The following is a 26273-nucleotide window of genomic DNA, read 5'->3' as shown; positions in this document are numbered from 1 at the left end:
GTAACAGTCTCTCCCTGCAATTATTTTAATGGGCTTTTCTGCCGGTGCCAGGATGGAAGAGGGAAGCTTCTGCAGAGCCCAAACCAGCCCCATTCCCTGGAAAGTGCATTTCATCAGACCCGACCCAGGCTGGATTGTTAAAGACAGGAGGTCTGCGATCAGAGCAGCCTGGAAAGCCAGAGAACATTCCAGATCCAGGTGACCCCTCTCTTTATCTTTAGACTAAGTCTTCCCTCAGCCCCATTTTTCATTTAAAAAATTTTTAAAGAAAGAAAGAGAGAAACCCTAAGCAATAAAGGGAGTGGTGTTCAGGCCACGGGCAGGTCCAGTTTCTCGGACTCCTAAGGGTGGCCGGGACAGGCAGGAGGTCGAGGAGCTCTCAGCTGAGCCTGGCCAGCTGGAGGATGGGCACACGGGGGCCCCACTGCCCAGGTCTGCGCCTGGGGCTGCAGGATGGGGAGGATTTGAGGTCTGAAGTTCACCTAAGTGTCCCGGGCTACAGTAATGAATGACCACTAACTAGGTGGACTTAACACTCACTCCTTTTCTCACGGTCCTGCAGTCCCGGAGTCCAAAATCAAGAAGTCACACCCCTATCGGAAGGCTTTAGAACATCCTCCCATCCATCCTCTCCTCTCCAGCTGCTGGCGGCTGCTGGCGCCCTCGGCGTTCCCAGGCTCGTGGTGGCCTTACTCCCGCCTCTCGGCCTCTGCCCTCATGTGGCCTCCTCCGGCACGTGTCTCTCTCCTCTTCTGCCTCACAAGGGCACTCTTCGTTGGATTGGGGCCCAGCCTGATCCAGGAGAATCTCATCTGCAGATCCTTAACTAATTCCATTTGCAGAGACCCTTATTCCAAGAAGGTGGAAGTGAGTTGCCAGGCAGACCTAGCTTTTGGGGACACCATTCAGCCCACTACAGAGAGTGTGAGTATGTAAGTGTGTATACACACACACACATATATATATATTGTGTGTGTGTGTGTGTGTGTGTGAGTGAGATGGAGTCTGGCTCTGTTGTCCACGCTGGAGTGCAGTGGCATGATCTCGGCTCACTGCAACCTCTTCCTCACAGGTTCAAGAAATTCTCCTTCCTCAGCCTCCCAAGTAGCTGGGACTACAGGTATGTGCCACCAAGCCCGGCTAATTTTTCTACTTTTAGTAGAGACAGGGTTTTGTCATGTTGGCCAGGCTGGTCTCAAAACCCTCAGGTGATCCAACCGCCTCAGCCTCCCAAAGTGCTGGGATTACAGATGTGAGCCACCACGCCTGGCTGGTTTATAATCTTATTTTTTAGAGACAGGGTCTCCCTTTGTCACCCAGGCTGGAGTGCAGTGGCACAATCACTGCTCACTACAGTCTTGAACTCCTGGGCTCAAGCAGTCCTTCCACTTCAGCCACCCAAGTGGGCAGGAAGACACTACGCCTGGCTAATTTTGTTTATTTTTGTAGAGATGGGGTCTCACTATGTTGCCCAGGCTGATTCCGAACTCATGGCCTCAAGCATTCCTCCACCTTGGCCTCCCAAAGTGCTGGGATTACAGTGGGAGCCACCATACCCAGCCTTACATACAGGGTCTTAATGTTCAGTTCCTTCGTGACTTTTCAATCCCAGGCCAAATGTCACTCCTTGGTAAAACAGTCCTGACCTCAATCCCCATCCCCACAATCTCAGGCCTCCGGCTTTACCTCGTTTACACAATTCTGTGATTGTGGTTCATGGAGGCAGGAGCGGGTCTGCCTGGTACACACTCGTAGGTGGGCGTTCAGCTGAACGAATGAATAAGTGAATGGGCAAGTGAGCTCTTCTGTAAGGAACCTTCCAGCCCAGCCAGTTCCTTTGGATCTCTGCTTTCCAGACTCCCTGGACAGAGCCGTCAGCTGGCGAGAAGGTATGACGGGGGCCATGCTGTCCACGTTCACCAGCTGCTTTACCTGGGCAGGCTGCATAATCTCTGGGCCTCAGTTTCCTCACCTGTGCAGGGGGTTTAGTAAGGAGGACCCTTGTAGAACCCCTGCAAAGATTCATGGGATGAGGTGCAGACAGCACACAGCCCAGCTGTTCTTATGCTGGGTAAGACACCTGATGGGTACCTGGTGGGCGAGTGTTTTTTAGCAGCTTTATTGAGATATCATTTATTTTGTTTGTTTTTTGAGACAGAGTTTTGCTCTGTCACCCAGGCTGCAGTACAGTGGCATGATCACGGCTCATTGCAAACTCTGCCTCCCAGGTTCAGGCAATTCTTCTGCCTCAGCCTCCCACGTAGCTGGGATTACAGGCGCCCACCACACCCGGCTAATTTGTGTGTGTGTGTGTGTGTGTGTGTGTGTGTGTGTGTGTGTGTGTCTGTGTCTGTGTATATATATATACACATACATACATACATATAGTGCGTGTGTGTGTGTATAATGGAGTCTCACTCTGTCGCCTAGGCTGGATTGCAGTGGCACGATCTCAGCTCACTGTAAGCTCCACCTCCCGGGTTCACGCCATTCTCCTGCCTCAGCCTCCCGAGTAGCTGGGACTACAGGCACCTGCCACCACGCCCGGCTAATTTTTTGTATTCTTAGTAGAGAAGGGGTTTCACCATGGTTTCGATCTCCTGACCTCGTGATCCGCCCACTTCGGCCTCCCAAAGTGCTGGGATTACAGGCGTGCGCCACCGCGCCTGGCCTAATTTTTGTATTTTTAGTAGAGACGGGGTTTCGCCATGTTGGTCAGGCTGGACTTGAACTCCTGACCTCGTGTGATCCACTTGCCTCAGCCTCCCAAAGTGCTGAGATTACAGGTGTGAGCCACTGTGCCTGGCTGAGATAATAATTTTTTTTTTTTGAGATGGAGTCTTGCTCTGTCACCCAAGCTGGAGTACAGTGGTGTGATCTCGGCTCACTGCGAGCTCTGCCTCCCAGGTTCAAGGGATTCTGCTGCCTCAGGCACCCATGTAGCTGGGATTACAGGCGCGCACCACCATGCCCGACTAATTTTTGTATTTTTAGGAGAGACGGGGTTTCACCACGTTGGCCGGGATGATCTCGATCTCTTGACCTCGTGATCCACCTGCGTCTGCCTCCCAAGGTGCTGAGATTACAGGTGTGAACCACTGCACCCCGGCTGAAATATCACTTATATACCATAAATGAAGATACCGTAAATGATATATTTATATACCGTAAACGTGAAGAAGAGTCTGAAGTCACAGAGCAACTTAATGCATTTATGGATCCACTCGTTCAAAAAGATGTTGTTAAATTGAGTGTCTGCTACAAGCTAAACACACTGTTGTATGTTAGGACATAGAGGAACAGGGAGACACAAACAAGGTCCTTGCTCTGATAGGGATTCTGGTCTCATTGAGAAGACGGCTGATACAAAGGTAAACACATAAAAAGAGCACATTTCCATGGCCACACGTTCTAAGAAGACAGCAATTACACTCCTGTTGAGAGTATAATTCACTGGTTTTTAGCACATTTACTGAGGCGGGTCACCACCATCGTGATCTAATTTTACAGCACTTTCGTCCCCTGCGACGGAAACCCCATATCCATCAGCTGCCCTCCCCATCCCTCCTCCCAGCTCCTGCCAACAGCTGATCTGCTTTCTTCTTGCTGTTGTTGTTTCATGGAAAACATTTCTTTCAGAAAGGAATTATAGAGCGAAAGGCCAGCAGGGCAGAGGTGCAGGCAGCCTGGAGGGTGGGGTGGGAAATAGGATGGGAGTGGGTGTATGAAAGGTGAGGAAAAGTGGTCCTCTCCCCAGCCCCTCCTGGGTCAGAAGCAGTGCTGGGGAACAGGGCCTGGGCAGCAGGCACCCCACACCTGCTTCCTGCTGCAGCTGGGACCACCTTTAAACCTCCACTGTGGAGTCCCTTTTTGAGTTAACAGAAACTCTGCTATAAAATCAGACAAAACTCTAGAAAGCCACACTCCCAGAGCAAAACAGTAAAAGCCAGAGGGGGAGTGTGGAAAACACGGCCCCAGACACAGGAAGGCCCTCCCACAGCACGGCTGTGCCACCGCGGGCTGCCGGCCGCCTCCGGCTGCAGCAGTGTCTGTTGGGCTCATCTGCCCACTTACCTGGTACACACAGACAAGGCACACCCACATGCTGGATATGTGCAGGCCCCAGGGCCTCAAAGCACAGGGCAGGTCCTGCCCAGGGGCAAGAGGAAGGCTGGAGGGGGAGGCTGGTCTGGACGGGATCACTGGAGCAATGAGTGGCACCAACACTCTGGGTTGCTGCTCAGCATCAGTCCAAAGGAAGCAGGCGTGGCTGAGGCCTGGGAGGCAGGAGGAGTTGGCAAGGGGAAGAGAGCTCCAGGATGCAAAAGGCCCAGGGGCAGAGGAGGGGTCAGCGAGTCGGGGAAACAGCGGGGGGGTGAGGGGCGGGGGGTGAAAGCTTCTGCCAGCTGGGGGGTGGGGCATGGGGTGGTAGAAATCATCCTTCCACTGCCTAGCTATTCTCAGGGATTGTGGCTGGATATTTTATTTTTAAAATATACAAAAGTTGGCCAGGCGCTGTGGCTCACACCTGTAATCCCAGCACTTTGGGAGGCCGAGGCTGGTGGATCACCTGAGGTCAGGAGTTCAAGACCAGCCTGGCCAACATGGTGAAACCCCCGTCTCTACTAAAAATACAAAAATTAGCTGGGCAGGGTGGCAGGCGCCTGTAGTCCCAGCTACTCAGGAGGCTGAGGCAGGAGAATGGCTTGAACCCAAGAGGCAGAGGTTGCAGCGAGACAAGATCGCGCCACTGCACTCCAGCCTGGGCGACAGAGCAAGACTCCATCTCAAAATAAATAAATAAATAAAAATATACAAAAGTAAAACACAAGTTCTTTAGAAAAAATTTTACAATGTGCAGAATCAAAGTAAAACTCCTCCTTCAAACCCTTCCACATGTGTCCAGCTTCCCACAGAAAATGACTCTTCATTCTGATTGGTTCTCTTTCAGTTCCTCTCCCATGGATTGATCGACATACACACCTTATTTTTGCCGCACAAATGGGGTTATACTCTACATATTTTTTCCTGTGACTTGTTTCTGCTTTTACTCTGTCATGGGTGTCCCTGTTTGGGAGCTCACTAGGATATCTCTCGTTTTTCATGTCTGCACAAGACTCCGTCACAGGACAGGCTCCAGTTTTCAAACACTCTCACATGCTAGAAACCTGGACACAAGTGTTGGCCCACCACACACAGTTCTGCCCCTGCTTGTTTTTGTTTTTGTTTTTGTTTTGAGACGGAGTCTCGCTCTGTTGTCCAGGCTGGAGTCAGTGGCGCGATCTCGGCTCACTGCAAGCTCCACCTCCCGGGTTCACGCCATTCTCCTGCCTCACACTCCCGAGTAGCTGGGACTACAGGCGCCTGCCACCACGCCTGGCTAATTTTTTGTATTTTTAGTAGAGACGGGGTTTCACCATGTTAGCCAGGATGGTCTCGATCTCCTGACCTCGTGATCCACCCGCCTCGGCCTCTGAAAGTGTTGGGATTACAGGCGTGAGCCACTGCGCCTGGCCTGTTTTTGTTTTTTTTTAACTTAACACTGTATCTTGGAGATTGTTCCATATCAGCAAACACAGCTTTCTTATTCTATTTATTAAATAATTTTTAAATTATTTATTTATACTTTATTTTTTTGAGACAGAGTCTCGCTGTGTCACCCAGACTGGAGTACAGTGGCACAATCTCAGCTCACTGCAACCTCTGCCTCCCAGGTTCAAGCGATTCTTCCGCCTCAGCCTCCCAAGTAGCTGGGATTACAGGTGCCTGCCATCACACCCAGCTCATGTTTATATTTTTAGTAGAGACAGGGTTTCGCCATGTTGGTCAGGCTGGTCTCGAACTCCTGACCTCAGGTGATCCTCTCGCCTCAGCCTCCAAAAGTACTGGGATTGCAGGTGTGAGCCACCGTGCCCAGCCTCTTGTTTTAATGACTGTTCCAGAACACATGAAGTCCGCCCATGCTGATGGACATGAAGGCTGTCTTCCATGTTCTCCTATTAGAATTCACAGTCTAATAATAACCTTGTATATTTCATATTTCACACACAAATCCATCTTCAGAAGATACTTCCAGAAGTGCCGCTGCTGAATTAAAGCTGCAGTTTAAATGTTCCTGGGGTCTGAACTTTGCTAGAGATTCACAATTTTCTCTCCAGGGAGGACATTTACACCCCCATGAGCAAAGCACGGGGGGGGGCCTGTTTCCTCGCATCTTCTGTAATTCAGTAGATCAGTATTTTTTTTTTAAATCTCTCCCAAGACAAGTGAAACCCAGCATTATCTCCTTGTAGTTTTAATTTACATTTCTGTTATTAAGAGTGCGGTTGATTTTTTTTTCTTGTCGATTTGTAGAAGTGTTTTATGCACTAAGGAAACCAGCTTTTATTATGTTTTACATGTAAACTTTTTTTTTTTTTTATGACAGACTCTCACTGTGTCGCCCAGTCTGGAGTGCAACGGTGCGATCTCGGCCCACTGCAACCTCCGCCTCCTGGGTGTAAGCGATTCTCCTGCCTCAACCTCCCAAGTAGCCGGGATTACATGCACGCGCTACCACGCAAAGGTAATTTTTTGTATTTTTAGTAGAGATGGCATTTCACCATGCTGGCCAAGCTGGTCTTGAACTCCTGACCTCAGGTGATGTGCCCATGTCGGCCACCCAAAGTGCTGAGATTATAGGCACAAGCCACTGCCTGGCCTACATTTAATCTTTTTATCCACCTAGAATAATTTTGGTATGAGGTTGGGATCCAGCTTTACCTTTCCCCGATGGCCACCTGAGCGGCCCAATACCATTCAATGAACCACCCATTCCGCACCACCACCCATTTATAGATGCCACTTTTATCAACTAAACGTGGCCCGCTACATGGACACCCTGCTCTGGTGGCCTACGCCTGCTGCGACTGTGTCCTCGTCACCCGCACCAATCAGAGCCTTCACTGGCCCCGTCACTGCCAGCATTATGAATATCCAGGACAGACCTCAAGCAAGCCCCGTTCTCCCCCCACACAAGATGAAAGTGATGGACAGCTGTGGGGCCACAGTCTGTCCACTCCCCTCATGTGCGGCTCTGTGCTGAGGAGGCTCCCCAAAGCTGCCCATCATCCCCGCCCTCACAGTGAGAACACGGAGGCCCCTGGGAGGGAACCCCTGCCAAGGGCGCGGCTGGGGTGTTTACCACCCTCAGCGGGGGTCTGGGAGCAGGGCCAGGCCAGAGAGAAGCCCGTTAGCCTGGGACCATCTTGTTTCTGGGAGTAGGGAGGGATGGAGAGGGACTCTTGCCAGTTTCCATGACAAACCGCAGGGCTCCCGGCATGTTAGAAACGGGGTCTCTTCAGGAGTTGATCTCCCCCTCCTTGCCGCTGCCTCCCCTCACCTAACAAGCCACAGCCTATGTTTAGACTCAGCAACCCACTCTTCTCCCTCACCCCACACCCCCGCCCCCACACACTGGGGATAGCAGGTGAACCCCGCCCGGCGAGGAGCCTAGACCCCGGTTGAGTAAGGGCAACGCGTCTCCACCTGCCCAGCCCTACACCTGCCTGGGACTGAACGCAGCACGTACCCCGTCAGGCACCTGAAGCGAGGCTGGGTGCGGCCACCCCCCACGGACAAAGATGCATTTATCTAAAAACTGGTTTTAGAAGCTGCTGCATGAACAATCTCCCAGTTCACCTTTTTACTGTCCTGCTGAAAACTGATCTTCAAAATAACTCTGCTCTACTCAGTTAAGAAGGAAGCAGGTGTGTCCCCTGTGTCTGGAGTGGGCTCAGGACCAGCCCAGCCTCCATGCGTCAGGGAGGAATTGGGTTCTCCAGCTCCAGGAATCTTGGGCCCAGGGAGGATGCGGCAACACCAAGGGGTGGGAGACCCCAGCACTGGGAGCCTGGGTGCAGGGCTAAGCCAGTGCAGGTGGCCTGGACCCCAGAGCTGGGAGCTCAGGTGCAGAACTGAGCCGGTGCAGGCGGCCTGGACCCCAGGGCTGGGTGCAAGGGTTGTATGGGTGACTCCTGCTATTAGGGTCTGGTGGTCACCTCTCTTCCCAGCCAGTGCCCAACCATGGTGGATAGGAGCAGGCACAGCGGCCGCCACCCAGGACACAGCAGGTGGCGCTGGTGAGTGGCCCCTGCCGAGTCACCTGCCACATGAGCCTGGCGCTGTCATCTGGGGTGGGTGGAGTGCCCAGCCCTGACCAACCAGGCCCTCGGGGCCCCTGACGGGTCAGAGGGCAGTGGTGGCGTGTGGGCCTCCCTCCTTCAGCACAACCCAGTCGCCAACCTCGGGGTGACGAAGGGGCCAGGTGGGGCTTGGTCTCTGGGGCAGGCAGCTGAGAGCCTGCTGGGAGGCGAGGAACAGAGAGACGTGTCTGTGCATGGGCTGAAGCTCCAAAGACCCCGCACATACCCCATTGTCTCGCTGGACTCCCCAACATAAGTTACGAAGACTCAATGATTAGGAATTTCAAGGTGGGGACCTCAGTGTTAAACTCTGGGTGCAGGGCCCTTCTGGGCATGGGTCCTGGGCGACTGTACGGGCCACAGCCCCAGGATTCCCGCCCCAGGCACCTTGCTACCCTCACCTTGCGGGGAGGGGTCACACCACCCTGATTCAGGGAGGGCCAGGATCAATTCCCGCTCTTGGGCCTCTGACCAAATGTCACTTCTCTCGAGAAGCCCATTCCTGACCCCCTCCCCTCCCCATTCCCCCATACAAGCTGCCAGAGCCCCTGGATCTCTACCACGTCCACACCATAGGAACAGGGTCTTCACCCCCCAAACCAACGACAGGGCCTGGCACAGGGCAGGCCCCTGCGTAGGCCCCTGTTGAAGTGACACATCAATGTATTTCCGTGGTTTTTCACCAGTGCTGTCCCCGCCGGGTCCTTGAGGACCGGGGCTGTGCTGTACCCTGCGTCCCATCCGCAGTGTGTGGCACCCAGTGGGTGCTCCAGAGATTTGTCTGAGGAGTGCCTGGAGGAAAGGTGGATCGCACAGCCCAGGCATGGGCTTGGAAGGATAACCAACAGGAGGCTGGGCCTGGGGAGAGGGACAGGCCGCTCACAGGGACAGGTCCTGTCCCACAGTCCACTGCTTGGATCCTGGTGCCCAGTGCAGTGCCATTGACAGAATAATCGGTGGCAAGTCCAGGCTGGACCACAGGGAGCAGCAGGGGTGTCAGTCAGGCCTGGCCGGGAGAACCTCCCCACCCACCCTGCAGAGGCCACACGTGGGTTTGCTTCTCCCAGGACCCTGGTGACAGGATGAACAGAGGCTAAGGTTGTTTGCAGGAGGCACCACCATTCTGACACATTCCAGCAATGCTGGTGGCTGCGGCTGACTCCCCACAGACCCCCACCCTCGCTGCTGGGCTCCAAGGGTGCAACGGTTGCCCACATCGGCCAGTGCAGACCCCGCCTCACCCTCTGCTCCTGAGGGGTGGGGGAGTCTCCGTCAGGGCCTTGGGGGTCTAGGAAACAGCTGCCTCACGGGCACCGTGGAATCCCCACGCCTGTGTCCCTACCTGTGAATGGAAGGATGAAGGCAGAGCTCCCACAGCCTCGGGACGCAGCCTCGGATTACCCCCGCCCCCACGGCTGGAGCTGGCACAGGCGGGCAGGCACACCCACGGCCTCTGAGCCCCATGTGCAGTCCGGCCCTCACCGAGAGACGCCGGCCGGCTGCTGCAACCTCTCTGCTCCTCCGGTCCCCTCACACACAACGGAGGGCCTGAGAGTCCATCCACACTGGCTGCCTGCAGGCCGCACTCACGTCAGCAGTGACTGCTCTTGGACTTACTGTCCTTCGTTCCCCTTTTTCTGCCTGGGTCCAGCTTGGCTTTCATCTCCCTACGGGGTCCTGCCTCCCGCTCTGACCAGGTGGCCCTCACACTGTCCCGGCCTCCGCCCCACAGGCCAGGCCTCTCTTACTGCTGTGGAAACTCAGCATGGGGCAGACAGGGAGCTCTCACCGCGGGCCATTGACCCACGTCTGCACTCCCAAGCTTTCTGTCCGTGAGCACCGTGCTAGGGTCACCCCACTTCACAGAAGCACACTGAGGCTCAGAGGCTGCCAGGCAACGTGTCCAAGGTGACAGACAAGTGGCCAGAGGGGACGGAACCCCAGGCGTGTGTTGCAGAGACCTGCTCTTCCCTCCTGTGAGACAGCACTAGGCTTTTAGCCTAAAGTGGTCAAGTCTCCTTCCTTTCCTCAGCCCCTCCCAAGTCAGGCATGGAGGAGCCCAGACATCCCATCTGGGATTTCAGCCTCACTCAGCACCCCCATCCTACCCAGCAGGCGAGCATCCTGAACCCCAAATCCCACTAACATGCAGATTCCTGCAGGACTGGGGGCTGACCAGGGGCTTTAGAACACCCGGCCCTAGAGCAGACCAATGCCTGCACCTCCCCTGCAGAGAACACTGCTGTGAGGACCCAGGATCCAAAGTGGCGCAAGATGGAAGGCCAGCCGCGCCTCCACGCCCCTGTGCCACCTGGAGACGCAGCGGCGATTTCCTTGCTAATTCTCAGTGCTCCAAGGGCAGGGCTGCCACAGGCCTCGCCTCGCAGGACCTCCGAGAAGATTAACGAGATGTTTGTAACGCGTGTGCAGCTACCTGGAGCCCACGTGGAGGCGACGGAGAGGAGATCCACGGAGCACGGCCTCCGGGACAGCCGGAGGGGGTGGGAGCTGGGGGTAGGGCTGTCTGGGTCCCAATTAGGGCTCCACAGGGACATCCCTCCCCATTTTCACGGTGGGGACGGTGGAGGAGGCAATGTCTGGAATCCAGTTCTTTGGCCTGTGATGGTGTGAGCACCAGGGCTGGGAGCTGGGCACGAAAGGCCCCATTTAGAGACTGACAGCAATGGAACCAGATGAGGTATCTGGCCAGACTCCGCCAAGAAGAGCAGGCACAGGACCTAACACTTAGCAAGCTCCACCCATGCCCTGGCTCAGCTCATTTAATTCTCACCGGACACTTGGCAAGGATAGGTGATTTTCTCCCATTTATAGAAGAGGAAACTACATTTGTTGTAACAAATGCAGGATGAGTGTGACGGGCCACGCCATGCCGAGTGAAGCTTCTCCTTAACAGGGAGGCATGAAGGCTCAGTGAAGGGAAATGACTCACCCAAGTTCCCGTGAGTAGGGCCAGGATTTGAACAGGATCTGAAAAGGGCGTCTGCGGAGAGGTGAGGGACACAAGCCTGGGAAATGCCTTCAGGCTGCACAGAGAAGGGACAGGCCCAGATGTAACCCCCAAACATGGACCACGAAAAACAAGAGACAGCAATGCTGCTGTCAGACGCATGTGCCGGCTCTGGCCTCCAGATCCAGCAGCCGCGCAGGGCTGGTGAAGAGGCCGGAGCTTCCCAGAGGACACGGAGCGGCTGGAGAGGCAGGGAGAGGAAGGAGGAACAGGCTCAGGCAGGGCAAGACACCAAAAGTTGGCCCACGGAGCCGGGCGCTGCGCTCTGCTCATCACGGTAGTCAGAGGATGCGGGATCCCCAGGGCAAACCAGCCAGGTCGACGAAGCCAGAAGATAAGTTTCTGAAGCCACAGAGCCTGTTCAGAGCCGGTGTGCGCTCAGGATTTGCAGGTGGAATCAGAGTGTCCACCAAGGGCAGGGGTCTGTGCACGCCGCCACAGGCTAAATACAGCCCAATGGCAGCCATGGCCTGGAGCTAGGAACAGGTTTTGCGTTTTAAAGGGGTTGTAAGAAAAACAAAAACAAAAAAACAAAACAAAACAAACAAAAACAGAGAAGAGTATGTGACTTAGACCACAGGGCCAGCAAAGCCTAAAACACTCTCTAGTCCTTGATAGAAAAAGTGTGTTGATCCTACACCAGGGGAAGCTCCGGGAAGCCAGGATCTAACCCCTTCATCTTCAAGGCCCAGAGAGGGGTGGGACCTTGCCCAAGACACCCCCCCCCTCCCCCGCTGTCACAGGTGAGGACTAAGACCCAGGTGTCCCAGTGCCAGGCCCTGCCTGTGATGCTGTCCTGCGCCCGTGAACCCACCTGGCCCCCAAAGACCAGATAAAGGGTCCTCACGCTCCCGACTTCAGCTTAGGGTGGGGCAGGAGTTCCTTCTGTCTTTCTGAACAGGGCTGGGGAAGTCGGGCGGCAGACAGAAGGACGACTGTTCGGATCAGAGCATGACACAGTCTCGACTGCCTGTGCTTGGCAAAGACAGTCAGCTGAATGGTGGCCCCTAACAAGATAGGTCCACGTCCTAATCCTCAGAATATTCCATTCACGTCGGGAAAAGCATCTCTGCAGGTGAGATCACGGCAAGGCTCCTGAGAGGAGGGCTTCCTGGGTTGTACAGGTGGGCCCTAATGCAGTCACAGCTGTGCTCAGGACGGGGCAGAGGGAGCTGAGAGACAGAGAAAGAGAGGCCATGTGATGACGGAGACAGCAGCGACAAGGGACGTGGCCACTCCGGGGAGGCCGGCAGCCCCCAGAAGCCGGAAGGGACCCTCCCCAGAGGCTGCAGAGGGGGCACGGCCCTGCCACACCCTCGTCTCGAGCTTCTGCCCGGAGCTGGGTGACTGCGTTTCTGTGTTTAAGCCCCCGGTTTTGTGGTGCTTTGTCATGGAAGCTGCAGGAAGCTGATATGGTCATGGAGGGGGCACAAAGGCCCAGGAGCCGACGGCCTGGGTTCAGATCCCAGCCCTGCCAAGCTCCCACTCCGTGACAAGGCAGGCTGCTAGGCCTCTGTGGCCTCTGTTTCCCCATCTATAGAATGTAGGCAACAATACTGCTCACCTCACAAGGGTACAGGGACAGCTAAATTAGGGGTTCTCTTATATTAGACATTATCCATCAGGTGGCCATGCACCGTGGCTCATCCTGTAATCCCAGCACTGTGGGAGACCAAGGCAGGCGGGGGTCTGGAGAACCCAGAGCACCAGCCCAGCCCCTCTCTGGCTTGAGCCCAGGAGTTTGAGACCAGCCTGGCCAACATAGAGAGACCCCTATCTCTACAAAAAAATTTTAAAGAAAATTAGTAGGGCATGGTGGTGCACACCTGTAGTTCCAGCTGCTTAGGAGGCTAAGGTAAGAGGCTCACTTGAGCCCAGGAATTTGAGGCTGAAGTGAGCCATGACTGCGCCACTGTACTCCAGCCTGGGCAAAAGAGCAAGACCCTGTCGCCAAGGGGGAAAAAAAAAATAGGCCAGGCGCGGTGGCTCATGCCTGTAATATAAGCACTTTGAGAGGCCGAGGGGAGCGGATCACCTGAGGTCAGGAGTTCTAGACCAGCCTGACCAACATGATGAAACCCTGTCTCTACTAAAAATATAAAAATTAGCTGGGCATGGTGGCAGGTGCCTGTAATCCCAGATACTTGGGAGGCTGAGGCAGGAGAACCACTTAAATCAGGGAGGCAGAGGCTACATTGAACCAAGACCATGCCGCTGCACTCCAGCCTGGGCAATGAGCGAAACTCTGTCTCAAAAAAAAAAAAAGAGAAAAAAAGAAGTACATGTTATTTACCTGATATTCACATATGATGGGGCATCCTGCACTACCATTTGCTGATCTGCCCCATGGATCGAGCGGGACTCTGCACACCCTGGTTTAGTACCTGGTGAGGAGGTGCCAGCTGCGACCAGGCTGAGGTTGGCAGAAGCCAGCCAGCTACCTGGGGGGCAGCGATGGGAACTGACTTCAAAGCTGAGGACAGGGCTGTGTCCCAGGGACCAGTGTTCCAACCAGGGACAGAACATTCTGGGAAGCAAAGGTCTTTGCCCCATCAGCCTCATCAAAGAGGGAGAGGGATGGGCTAGGGAAGGAGGCTGGGTCTGACGGAAGCCAGACTCGGGGCAGCCGGGAGGAAGAGGGGGCAGTTCTACACCATGCTGGGCCGTGGTTGTTGAGTGCCTCTCCCAGGCCTGCTGCCACCCCCAGCTTCCTAGGACCCTCACCTGCAAGTGAGGCCAGGCCTTAGAGCTATGTGGGGCATGGGGCTGGGAGCGCCACGCCTCTAGGCCTGTCTCAGCATTTGTGAGGTGGGGCTCACCCCACAATGTTGGGGGGCCTTGGGAGGCTCAGAGGAGGTTGTTCCCTCAGAGCTCGGGTCCCAGAATCACGATTCTCCAAAGATTACTCCTACAGACCTAAAGCACTAAGCAAAGTGCGGGGTCCGGGGTCAGCAGGTCACAGCGGGGCTGGGCCGGTGCTGTCGGTTCTCCAGGGTGACCTGGCTCAGACCCTACCCCAAGACCCTGCACACTGGGGAGAAACCAAACCCGGGGAAGCCAGCCCAGGCAGGGGCTTTGCAATGGGAGCCCCCGATATAACAGCAGGTCCCGGGCAGCCAATCGGCTTAGGGGTCCCGGATGGGAAAAGCCTGTGAGCTCACCCTGGGGAGAAGGTTCTAGTTTGGCTTCTCCGCCCAGGGGCAGGCCAGTGATCTCCCCCATAAAGACTGTGGTGCTCATGACCTCCCTCCCTGGAGTCAAAGGGATGAGCTCCAGCAAGGAAGAGGGCCGGATGGTTCCTGTTTATCCGTTCAAGGAGCACCGACCATTTGTCAAACGGGAGCAAACAGATGGTGGAGACGCCTCCTGCTGTGAAGATGCACATGGTTTTGTGTGGTGGCGGGTTCAAGGGACAGGCAAACGCGCTGGGCAGGGGCCAGGTTCACCCTGGAGATGCACTGGTGACCTGGGTCCGCATGACGCTTCCTTGGGCCTCTGCATACAGGTCATGCTCTGCCACCTGCCAGCTGGGACCCTGGGCAAGTCACACAGGCCCCGGGGCCTCCATGCTTCCACATGTGAGCTGTGGGCCATACACCCACACCCCCACACCGCAGCAAGGATGAGGAGGGCCAGTGGCCTTCACTCCGGGGTGGCTCACCGTGGAGCTCCTGTTCCATCCTGGCCCCAGCCTCCACTCGCCGAGGAGACGGACGAATTATTACTATTTTTTGAGACGGAGTTTCACTCTTGTTGCCCAGGCTGGAGTGCAATGGCGCGATCTCAGCTCACTGCAACCTCCGCGTCCCAGGTTCAAGCAATTCTCCTGCCTCAGTCTCCTGAGTAGCTGGGATTACAGGCATGCGCCACCACGCCCAGCTAATTTTTGTATCTTTACTAGAGACAGGGTTTCACCGTGTTGGCCAGGCTGGTCTCGAACTCCTGACCTCAAGCGATCCACCCACCTCAGCCTCCCAAACCGCATGAGCCACCGCGCCTGACTGGCCATCTGATTTTTTTTTTTTTTTTTTTTTTTTTTTTTTTTCCAGACAGAGTCTCGTTCTGTCGCCCAGGCTGGAGGTGCAGTGGCGCAATCTCGGCTCACTGCAAGCTCCGCCTCCCAGGTTCACGCCATTCTCCTGCCTCAGCCTCCCATGTAGCTGGGACTACAGGCGCCTTCCACCACGCCCAGCTAATTTTTTGTATTTTTAGTAGAGACGAGGTTTCACCATGTTAGCCAGGATGCTCTCGATCTCCTGACCTCGTGATCCACCTGCCTCGGCCTCCCAAAGTGCTGGGATTACAGGCGTGAGCCACCACGCCCGTCTGGCCGTATGATTTTTAACCCCTGAGTACTTCAGCGCATATTTCCTCGAAACAAGGCCATTCCCTCACATGAGCACAGAAGAGTCGATTCCACTACAACTCGACGTCTGCATTCCTAGAAATCACTGCATGCAAAACCGCACAGTCAAAACCACAGGGCTTGTCGGGGAATGGGGTTAGGGGAAGGGCACTCAAAACAGATAGGAACCCTAATAAAAACGGCAGCACGGCTTCACATATCAAGGGGTTCAGAGACACATTAACATAGCACTTGGGCTTGAAAACGCTGTAAGTTTACCGAGGGAGGTGGGCTGGAGAGCTGGTGCAGAGTGGCAGAGATGGGGCAGTGGAGACGGGGAAGTTGTGCCCTGACGAGGATGGGGTCCCCGGGGCAGCTGGGGCTGTGTGAGGTGCGTATGCATCCTATGTGTTCCTATGTGAACACAGGTGCATCAGGCCGGCTGGGGGCAGTGGCTGTGTTCACCCAGTGCTTCTGGTGGGTGAAATCTCACAAAGGAAAACAGGAAACTTGTGTTATCTTCAAACTGCTCCCTGATATATCAATCATGCTGGAACCAACTCTCATTTTCAAAACAAGCTTTGTAGCAAAACTGACTGTCCAACTCTCACTATCAAAAAATTAACCTTGGCTGGGCACAGTGGCACATGCCTATAATCCCAGTAGTTTGGGAGGCCAAGGCAGGTGGAGCACTTGAGGTCAGGAGTTTGACACCAGCCTGACCAACGTGGTGAAGCCTTGTCTCTACTAAAGATACAAAAATTAGCTGGACACGTGGCACGGGCCTGTAGTCCCAACTACTTGGGAGGCTGAGGCAGGAGAATTGCTTAAACCTGGGAGGCGGAAGTTGCAATGAGCTGAGATTGTGCCACTGCACTCCAGCCTGGGTGACACGGCGCGACTCCATCTCAAAAAAAAAAAAAAAGAAAGAAAGAAAGAAAGAAAGAAATTAACCTTGAAACAATACAACCAGGAAATCTGTAGCCCTGGATCAAAACTTGCCGACTTATCCTGCCAACCCAACATGGCGTTTTTATGGTCCAAAGAGACAGGCTGGTGCCCAACAGCATGTCACGGCTGAGATTAGTGAGCTCAGGGCTTACCAACCAGGCAGCAGCAGCCCCGAAGGGGTGCTGGAAGTCCGTGAAAGGAGCCGGTGCTTTTCCCTGCAGGCAGTGGAAGGCCTGAAAGGTTTCAGGCAGGGAGGGCCATCCCAGGTCCCAGGCTGCCCCCTGGAGGGTAGATTTCACAGGGAGACAGACGGAAGAGGTTGCAACCCTGAGTGGGGGCTGAGGAGGGTCTGAGCTACCTTTTAACTTCAAGATGAGCCAGAGAAAAGCAGCCTGCCAGTCAAGCCCCCAAGGCAGGTATGCACTTCTCCTAAACTCTCAGCATGGCTCAGTGGGGAGTGGGGCCTGTCCATGGCCAGGACAGACTCTGGAGGGGCCACCGGGGGCCAGGAAAGGAGGGCAGAGCCTCACTCAAGCCTGGTTCTCCCGCCTCATCCACCCCAAAGACCCTTGACCCCAAAACGAACATCCTGGCAAACAAATCAGGACACTACACCCAATTCCACTATAAACAACCATAAAATAAACCCAGGCCCTTATGCTGACGGTGCTAAAAAAAATCAGACGCGAGCCTAGTGAAGTCAGGCAGTGGGGAAAATCCGGCTGTCCTTTTGGTTTTGGTTTTGGGAGATGCAGAACGTGCTGACAGAAACCATTCATTCGGCGCCCACTGACCCTTAAACATCGACAGAGTACACCGGGTGCCTGATACTCACCTCCCCAGGCAGGGGGGCTGCTATCTCGGCAGCGTAGGATATCTTGCCTCAAGTCACAGAGAAACAGCAGCACAGCCCAGGCTCTGGGACCGGCGCTTCGGGATGTCCCTGTGCCCAGGGCAGGCAGGGGACGCCTACGGATCCCTCTTGAGGGATGACCGTAGGTACAGAAAATAAAAGGTGCAGGGTTACAAGGGAAACCAAGTATTTTGAAATGTTAAATTGCTTAAAAATCAAATTTGTGAGACAGCCATGCATAGCCGTCTGAATTAACATACTAAATAACAGGATGAATCTGTGAGCGTAAAATCAACTGCCACTCAGGAGTAGTGGGGGTGTACGTGCCCCTCAGCAGATGGGACGTGAGTGTGAGGCAATGAAATACCCGAGGCTTCCTGCTGGGGGCCAAGGCCCTGGCTTCGTAACTGGGGAAATGCTGAGTTTCATCCAGAGGCAGTGAAAACCACAGCATTGTATGTTCCCCTTCTAAGTCGAAGCCCCATGAATTCTCTCCCCGCCCCGTGGCGGCCTGTGGGGAACTCTCCGAGGTGCTGACCCTGCTCTTGGACGGGTCTTTGCTCTTGGACAGGGCTGTCCCGTGACTCTTCGTCTCTGAGCAGACATGGCTGGCCTTCTGGATAAAGTGGGGTGTGTTCTCGGCTCTCCCCCAGTCAGACCCTCGGCTGTTTCATCGCCCAGCCTCCCTGGACAGTCACGCATGGTGGTGACCTACAATGTCGACCCCTCCCCAGTCCTGGACCCCCAAAGTCCAGCCCATGCTCAGAGCAGGAGGCTTTGCTCCCCCTAAAGAGAGTCCACTGCTATCTGCAGGTGCAAAGGGCAGGCCCAGAGGAGGGCGTGGTCAGCAGAAACATAGCCCTCAAAGATGTCCCCGTTTTGATCCCTAGAACCCGTCTGTGAATGTGTCCCCTTATGTGGCAAAAGGGACTTTGCAGATATGACTGAGTTAAGGATCAGGAGAGAGAAAGATGACCCTGGATTATCTGGGTGGATAATCCGATGACCCCGAACCACAAGTGTCCTTGTAAGAGGGAGGCAGGAGGTCGGAGAGGAGAGGCTGCCCCGCTGGCTCTGAAGGTGGAGGAGGGTCCTCGAGCCAAGGAACGCAGGCGGCCTCTGGAAGCTGGGAAAGGCGAGGAACACATTCTCCCTGGAGCCTCCAGAAACTTATGTATTACAAATTTCGGGTTTAGACTTGGGTCCCATCCCCACGATATCTCATTATGTGCATACAAATATTCTACAACTTAAAGCCAAGATCCGAAACACTTCTGATCTCAGTCATTTCAGATAAGGGATTCTCACAGCCTGTAACATTGTCATTCCACTGGACAGATGGGAAAACTGGGTCTTGGAGGAACCATGATAGGCTATGAGAGATCCGCCTGGATGTGTCCTGGATGGCATGGGACTCCCATAACTGGGTGGAGCTGTTTGTCTCCAGCCTTATATGGATGGCCCAAGAGGAGGTGCCCCCTCCTACAGACTAGCACAGTGAGGCTCAGACAGGCGATATGACAGTGTGATTGGGGGTCCATCTGTGGAAGAGGCAGCTGGTGGGGAGGCAGAGACTCACCTGTCCACTGAGAGGTGCGGCTTTGCCCGGAGCTGTGGCTTCCTCTACAAAACGGGGAGACTGGGAGGGCTGCACTGACTACAACGGACATGTGCCAGACCCTGGTGTACTGGTCTGTGCTATCCCAGGACAGAAGCATGGGCAGTGGCGCCCAGTCCTGCCTGTGGCCTCCGGTGGGGGTGGGCAAAAGGGGAGCATGGAACTGAATTAGCTTGGCCACTTGGGGACAGAGTCCTGGGAGAGGCTCTCTGGGAAGGCCCCTTTCACTCCAGCCCTACAGCAGGGCTGGGACTCAATCCCAGGAAACCTCACTCCCAGGAAGTCCTCTGTGCCCTCCCTGCAGCCCCCTCTGTCCACCTGAGACAGTTTCAAAGCATCTGCTCTGGGGAAAGGCTCAACTCTCTGAAACAGAATCCAGGGAGAGTCTTTCTCAGAGGGACGCCATTGGCCTGGAAAGTTCTCTCCGTATTACTGAGACGCACAGCTGGTCCCTGTGCACTGCTGTCTCTCCCCAGGCTCGTAGGCAGGTCCTGTCCTCAGCTCCCCTTTACAGATGAGGAAACTGAGGCACAGGGAGGTGACGCTGCTTTCCCAGGGTTTCCAGGTGGCAGGGCTGGGGCTTGGTACCCCCGACCCCCACACTAGGAGTGACAGGGACAAGGAAAGGAATCCCCTTCACAGCAGAGCTCAACGGGCCCAGAAGGGACGGAGCAGGGCCATGCTATCCCTCTCCAGACAGCAGCTGCTAGATGCTTAATCCCCAGGCTGGGGGAGGGAACCTGGGAGGGGGAGTTAGTGTTTCAAGGGTCCAGGGTGTCATTTCTGCAAGGTGAAAGGAGTTCTGGAGATAGATGGTGGTCATGGTTGCACCACATGCTTAATGCCACTTACGGTACACTTAAAAATGGTTAAAAATCATCCTTTTTTTTTTTTGAAATGGAGTCTTGCTTTGTTGCCCAGGCTGGAGTGCAGTGGTGCTATCTCGGCTTACTGCAACCTTCGTCTCCTGGGTTCAAGCAATTCTCCTGCCTCAGCCTCCTGAGTAACTGGGATTACAGGTACTTGCCACCACACCCACTAATACACTACTAATTTTTGTATTTTTAGTAGAGATGGAATTTCACCATGTTGGCCCAGACTGGTCCAGAACTCCTGACCTCAAGTGATTCACCCACCTCAACCTCCCAGTGCTGGGATTATAGGCGTGAGCCACTGTGCCTGGCCAAAATCATACATTTTATGTTGTGTGTATGTGTGTGTAGTTTTCTTTTTTTCTTTTTTTTTTTTTTTTTTTTTTTTTGAGACAGTCTTACTCTGTCACCCAGGCTGGAGTGCAGTGGCTTGATCTTGGCTCAGTGCAACCTCCACCTCCTGGGTTCAAGTGATTCTAATGCCTCAGCTTCCTGAGTAGCTGGGATTACAGGTGCCTGCCACCATACCCGGCTGAATTTTTTTGTATTTTCAGTAGAGAGGGGATCTTGCCATGTTGGCCAGGCTGGTCTCTAACTCCTGACCTCAAGTGATCCGCCTGCTTTGGCCTCCCAAAGGGCTGAGATTACAAGCATGAGCCACCACACCCGTCTGTTCCAGCAGCCGTCGCGACAAAGCCAGGCATGGGGCGGGCTGCATGGCTTTCGCTGTGGCTGCTGCAGCTGTCCCAGACTAAGTGACCGCCCAGGTCTGCAACTGCGCCCCCGCCTCCAGCAATTGCACCCTTATTCAGCTGCTTATTGCTCAGCAAGACACCGCCAGTCAAGCTGCCCTGCTGGGCAAATAATTAACTGGGATGGCTGGATTTGGAGAGGAGGAAATGGGGGCTGGGGGGCCACCCACCCCTGCCTCAGCACCAGCCTCACAGCAAGCCCCAATCCACCTTGTCACTCTCAGCAGGCCCCAGGTGAGGGGTGGCTGGAGGAGAAAGGGGCTTAGGAAAGGCAGCTCTTCTTGACCACCCACTGCAGGGGGGTGAGTCCTCCTGCTCCACCTGCTGGGGCCTCCTGCTTTACAAACGCCCACACGGTGTCACCTGGACGCCTCTAGGGCCTGCCTTCCACGACATCATGCCCTGGCTCTGTTTCAGGAATCCACAGGTGAAGAGATAGAGAAACAGGGGGGTAGGGGAGAGAGAGAGAAGGGGGAACAAAAGCAGAAATGGAGTGACAGAGAACGAGAAAGAGAGACAAGGACGAAGAGTGATGGAGAAAAATAGGACAGAGAGACAGAGAGCAAAGCAGATAGGGAGATAGAGAGGAAAAGAGAGGGAGGGACAGAGAGGGAGGAAAAGAGAAAGGGAAAAAGAGAGGGGGAGAAGGGGGGGAGAAGGAGAGAGAGAGGGAAACAGGGAAAATTCCTGTCCTAACTCCCCCACCCTTTTTTCAAAGGCAGACAATGCAGAATCCCTGCCGGGACGCCTGAGCTGGGGTGCAAATGCCGGGCACTGTTTGGTAGCCCTGCGACCTCAGGAGGTCACTATAGTAGCCAGCTCCCTGGTGTCCATTCACTGTTTGCTGAATACCTGCCCTGCACCCAGGTTGGTGTCGGGCCCATTAACACACAGGTGGTGTCTTCACACTGAAGCGTGGGCCGCGTGGTGCCTTCCGGGGTAGGAGACCATCTTGTGAAGACCAGGGTGTGGGCCCCCAGTCCCCTCCACACCCAGGAAGTCTTTGCTGCAGAGGGGACATTTATGTCCTGGAGCGTGACCACTGTGAGGCCAGGTGTGGTAGAGACAGCTGTCCATCCCCTGGCAGCCACCACCTCCTCCTCTCCCACAGCACTGAAGCCCAATTGTCAGCCAGGCACATGCCCCCAGACTAAGGACTACATTTCCCAGCCTCCGTTGCAGCTAGGTGTGGTCACGTAACCAAGTTTTGGCCAACAGAATGTGAGCACAGTCCTCGGGGCAACTCCCAGGTTGCATCCTTAAAGGACCAGCTCATGGTCTTCCTGTGGTCATGGGGGTAAGCTAGGGTCACACCCCAGAGATGGACTGGCTCAAGACAGAAGAGGCCTGGGCACAGTGACCTCAAGAGCAGTCTCCACACTGAGTGACTGGTACTTGAGAGAAATGAGTTTTTCTCGTTTAATACAACATCCTTTCTATATATGATTTTTTAAATATAACATAAAACTTGCCACTTTAACAGTTTTAAAGTTCACAGTTCAGTAGCATTCAGTACCTTCAACGCTGTGCATCGGTCACCTGTCTACTTGCAGGGTACTGTCGTCACCCTCAACAGAAACCCTACACCCATGAAGAAGCCACTCCCCATTCTTCCCACCCCAGCCCCTGGTAACCCAGTCCACTCCCTGTCCCCATGAATCTCCCTGTTCTAGAGATTTCACATGCCACATGTGTCCTTTTGTGACAGGCTTCCTTCACTCAGCATCACGTTCTACAGCTCATTCATGCCGTGGCAGGTGTCAGACCTTAAAATGCTGTTATTTTAGGTCTGGTCAGTTTGGCCTCCTCCTTTTTATTTATTACTGTTCCTTGAGAAGCAGGGCTCACCCACAGGCAGGGTGCTCAGCGCTGGCCTGGCCTCCTCCTAACACACCAGGTGCTCCAGGCTGAGTCCCCCTCAGGTTCCTATGTGAAGCCTCCGCTACGAAAAGGGCCTATATGTGGAGATAGGGCCTTTAAGGAGGTAATTAAGGTTAAATGAGGCCATATGGGTGGGGCCCTAATCTGATGGGACTGGTGACCTTATAAGAAGAGGAAGAGAGGGAGATCCTCTCCATGCACCAAGGAAAGCCCCGTGAACACAGCGAGAAGGAGCCCGAGGAGTGATCCCCTGTCAGAACACCACAGGCACCATGCATTTGGACTGTCCAGTTTTCAGAACGGGGAGAAAATGCATTTCTGCCACCCAGTCTATGGTATTTTGTTATGGCAGTCCAAGCTGAGCCACAAGGCAGAGGAGAAAAGCGGACACCAGGAGAGAGAAGAGCACATGCCCACGGCACGTAGGGGACCCCGTTCCTCCTCGTCCTCTGTCCTAACTGCCCCTGACCCGCCAGCTGCACGTTTTTCCTGCAGGCTTGAACCCAAGCCAGGGCCTTGAATGTTCCCAGGCACTGACTGATTCATTTATTCAGGTTGTTGCCCCCAAACACTGCAAGATCAAGCCTGGAAACTGGGCCCGGCCCTGAGCCAAGTTCCTTCACCCTCATGTGAACTCCGTAATCTGATCCCGTCGTTGCAGACATACCGGGGTAGAACGTGGCTCAACTCCCCATTCCCACGAGGAAGCTGAAGCCCCCTGTGTAAGTCCCCCAACAAATGCCATGGACTGGCCACTCTGGTGTTCAGAGCTTCCTTTGCTGGAATCCTAACCCACCCCCCGTCTCAGGAAGGTTTGCATCCAGTCCTTTGTGGAAGCTCTCCTGCCTGCGGCTTCTGGAGTGACTCCAGCTGAGGGTTCGGCTGGAAGGAACAGCATGAAAGACTCTGTTTCCTGGGCTGTAAAATAGGTGTCACGGCACCTGCAACACAGAGTGTGCTCTGAGATAGGCAGGCAGAGACGCCCTCAGGGCTCCTGGCTCACAGCATACACTGGGCTGACCAGCTCAGGAAGGGAAATTCACGCCATGCACCCCCATCGGTTAACTTTCAAGGGGTGCAGCTTGCCAATAATCCCCCGAGAGACCCACTATCGAGGCTCCACTGCCACGCAGCAATGCCCCACTCCCAGCAGTCCCACTCAGGACATCTGTGCAGAGGCCAGGAGGGCATGTGGGCAAAGGGAACGGCACAGTGACAGCAGCAGAGTGGCAAGTGAGACCCCTGAGCAGACTCAGGGCCAGGCTCACAGTCAGCACTTTCTGTCCAACCTCATTCAATCCAGAGCCTCCTACGAGGGGGGCAGAGCAGACGCAGGGACCATGAGATGGCCAGACTGGTTCCCCACACAGGGGGCCGGGACGTGGGCTGGTGCCTGCATTGCACTCGTTACGTGTTCTGAATATCGCCCTTGGAAACGGTTATGACTATTTAGGGAATACAGGAAATTAAAATAGAATATTATTGGCCAGGCATAGTGGCTCATGCCTCTAATCCCAGCACTTTGGGAGGCTGAGGCAGGAGAATTTTTGAGGCCAGGAGTTGGAGACCAGCCTGGTCAACATAGGGAGACCCCATCTCTACCAGACATAAAAATGTTAGCTGGGCGTGGTGGTGCACGCCTGCGGTCCCAGCTACTCAGGAGGCTGAGGTGGGAGGATCGTTTGAGCTCAGGAGATCGAGGCTGCAGTGGGCTATGATCGTACCACTGCACTCCAGCCTGGGGGACAGAGCAGAACAAGACCCTGTCTCAAAAAATAAAATTATTTGTTTTGTAACCAGGGAGACGGAGGCTCAGCAAAGTGAAGCCACTTTCCCTGGTGGCCACGCAGGGAGGCCAGAGGGCCTGGCAGGCTGCGCGCCTCGAATATGCAGCCCAAGGGCCCTGGCGGGGGTGGCGGGAAGGCCCAGGAAGCCCACAGCGGCAGACTCGGCTCTCCCATCTCCGCGGTTACTGCCGATGCAGGGTCTGACCCTGCCAGACCTTCAAGGAGAAACCAAGCAGGGCCCCACTCGAGACACTCGACTCCCAGGCGCTGCCCACTGACCCCAGGCAAACTGGCCCCTGGCTAAGGAAACTTGCCGGGCCATGCCCTCGGAGGCCTGCAACAAAGAGGAGCTGCTTTGCGGTGACAGCGTTTTCCCGGAGCCGCACTCCGGCAGGGATTTATCACACGTTCTTGTCGAAGGCCACCAGGTGACCAGTGGACATGTGTGGTTACGCCGGGCCGAGTGGTCGCTGGTTCCTGTGAGAAGAGGGCAGAGCAGTGGTCAGAGCCCACGGGAGCAGCATCTCCACGTGGTAGGCAGGCCTCAGCGGTGCTGCTGGAGAAGCCCCCGCAGCTTACTGCGCAGCGAGCGTGCGGGGTTTGCGTCCTGCCCCCGCGGATCCCAAGGTAAAAGCAGCGAGGCTGAGATGCTGATGGTCATGACTCTGGGGACGTTCTGGTGGCAGGGATGACCTGAGCATCCCAGGGGTCCTTCCCGTCCCATTCCCCAGCTGCCACCGGGAAGCAGAGTCTAGCAGATTGTCGTGCCTGAGGCTCAGATGAGGAAACCGAGGCTCTGAGAGGTGAAGGTCTGCACCAGGTCGCACAGGCACAGGCTGGTCTGACCTAACCACAAAGAGGTGTTCATCTTTATTAGGAAGTTCCTCTCCTCCTTTCCTCCCCCACCGCCTGCTGAATGCTGAGAAGGAAGCTGACCTAGCTTCAGGGAACTCACAATTCCAACAGTACAGAAAAACTCTACTATCAGATAAATGCTCACATAAAGGGGGAAAAGTAAGTGTTTCAGGATCTGAAAAAGGGAGCAGCCAACCCCGTCTGGGAGTTGGGGATGAGTCCACAGAGGCGCATCTGAACTGAGTCTTGAGGGATGCACTGGAGCTCACCAAGAAGGAAGGGCATTGCCAGCAGAGGGACCAGCATATGCAAAGAGGAAGGCACAATGTATTCGTCGACCGCCCAGAGGACGGTGGGCAGATGTGCAGAGTATCAGCCAGGCAACAGCCGAAAACAAGGCCAGAACTCCATGAGGGCCGCAGGTCCTGCTGGGGAGCCTGGTCTTCATCCCGGGGACTCTCACACAATGGAGTAGAGTGATCAGACTGCCACTCTGCCATTCTGTCGCCTGCAGAGATGACCGCACCAAAGATGGGCAGCTGGCTGCCTTCCTGGAGGCGAGTGTCCACGGCAGGGGTCATGCCCCACTCTCCTTGTTGTCTCCTCTGCACGGGTGTAGACAGCAGGCCTCTGTCCCACGTGGCGTGTGTGTCCGTGTCTCTTCTCCTCTAAGGACACCAGTCCCACTCGACTCCAGAAGAACCTCATCTTAATTAATTACATCTGCAACGACCCTATTTCCAATTACAGTCACGATCACATTCACTGGCATGAACTTTAGGGGGACACTAAGCACACCCGTGATGAGAACTGTGCTACCTCCTTCATATACATAACCCCTGACACATCTGTCTCGCTGCTTTAATATTTTTACGAGGCTGTGTTATAATTTTAATGAGAAATAAATTTTAAAAACTAAAAATATCCCCCTCCATTTCAGGTCCTTAAAGGCTGCATTTCCTAGACGGCCCATTAGAGTGTCCCAGGCAACTTTCCTGTAGATAATGCACCCTCACTGGGGCCTACCTGTGGGGCTTCCTGCTGGGCCTCCCTCCACCCTCAGCTCCAGGCATGGCCAACGGGGATCCCTCACTCACTGGAGAACCCTGCAGCCAGCAAGCCACAGCGGAGAGCAGAGCGGGGACAGG

General features: G+C 54.9%; 1 protein-coding gene and 1 long non-coding RNA gene across 3 annotated transcripts in view; one reads left to right on the top strand and one right to left on the bottom strand.

The window, feature by feature from the left end:
• Positions 1-26273, bottom strand: part of JPH3 (junctophilin 3) — a 102735-nt gene that overhangs the window by 25565 nt on the left and 50897 nt on the right. The gene's annotated exons all lie outside the window — the stretch shown is intronic.
• LOC107972322 (uncharacterized) lies at positions 52-6565 on the top strand. The gene is made up of 4 exons (XR_010152683.1): positions 52-198; positions 843-924; positions 1073-1120; positions 6428-6565. It is a non-coding gene; the product is annotated as an uncharacterized LOC107972322 (long non-coding RNA).

Source organism: Pan troglodytes, chromosome 18 (assembly GCF_028858775.2).
Source record: "Pan troglodytes isolate AG18354 chromosome 18, NHGRI_mPanTro3-v2.0_pri, whole genome shotgun sequence".
In the NCBI taxonomy this organism is placed as follows: Eukaryota; Metazoa; Chordata; class Mammalia; order Primates; family Hominidae; genus Pan; species Pan troglodytes.
The sequence above is the reverse complement of the archived record's forward strand: the minus strand, read 5'-3'. Positions and strand labels throughout refer to the sequence as shown.